General features: G+C 44.8%; 1 pseudogene; it reads left to right on the top strand.

Moving 5' to 3' along the window:
- The window catches only part of LOC102849437, a 5416-nt pseudogene extending 5052 nt beyond the window's left edge, over nt 1-364 (top strand).
- The last annotated feature ends 684 nt before the right edge of the window (nt 365-1048 follow it).

The following is a 1048-nucleotide window of genomic DNA, read 5'->3' as shown; positions in this document are numbered from 1 at the left end:
CGGCGGCGGCGAACGTGGCGCGGGAGCGCAGCCGCGTGCAGACCCTGCGCCACGCGTTCCTGGAGCTGCAGCGCACGCTGCCGTCGGTGCCACCCGACACCAAGCTGTCCATGCTGGACGTGCTGCTGCTGGCCACCACCTACATTGCGCGTCTCACTCGCAGCCTGCAGGACGACGCCGAGACGCCGGCGGAGCCCGGGCTGGGGACCCTGCGCGGCGACGCGGCGACGGCTACGTGCACCCAGTCAAGAAATGGCCCATGTGATCAAGATTATACATTGGTGCTAAGGGGCAGTTTCTAAAGCATTCTGTTTCCGGAGAAAAAGCAAATAATGGCAGCACTTCAGCTGACTCGCATCCTTAGACTTGCCTCTGGTGGGGACTGGGAGGCATGCTAGTTACTCTTTTTAAATAGTATGAAATAAGTATATATTTATTACGTCAAATATAGCAAATATCATTTGCAAAACTTTATGTATGAGTGCACAAGTTGGATGTTCAGATTTGTCTGTCAAGTCTAAATAAATGTGGAATGGAATGGTCAGTTTGACATAAAACATGTCACTTAGACATACAAGAAAACAAGTAATCACTACAACACAGATCAAAGAAATTGTTGGGAAAAACAAGAGATGCAAAGCCAAGAATTGTATATACCAGGGAAGTTTTGCCTTTTCTATAGTATCTATATTACAAATCAAAGTCTGTGCAAACTTGTCAGTGCAGCCCTTCTACCTTAGAGAAGGAGACCTGTTGCCTCTGTTTCCATCACAGTGAAAAAGTCTATGCTTATAGTTGCTCTAAGAAGACATTTACTTAGAAGGCACAAAATAATTTATTTGATAAAATGACTTGAGGTATAAGGAAAATGCAATACTTTGTTTAAGTAGATATTTTTCCCTCATGGAAAACTTGTTTAGGATATTAAAAATGGTTTGCTCCAAAGGACAGTGTTTGGTAACCCTTCCTATAGGGTTAGTAAACATTTTGTTTTATTCCAAAGTGGGGAAAGGCATTGAGAATCCCCTGCAGAAGGGCATGAACATGA

This window comes from Elephantulus edwardii, unplaced genomic scaffold (assembly GCF_000299155.1).
Source record: "Elephantulus edwardii isolate Elephantulus edwardi_28Jun2011 unplaced genomic scaffold, EleEdw1.0 scaffold00239, whole genome shotgun sequence".
Taxonomy (NCBI): domain Eukaryota; kingdom Metazoa; phylum Chordata; class Mammalia; order Macroscelidea; family Macroscelididae; genus Elephantulus; species Elephantulus edwardii.
The sequence above is the reverse complement of the archived record's forward strand: the minus strand, read 5'-3'. Positions and strand labels throughout refer to the sequence as shown.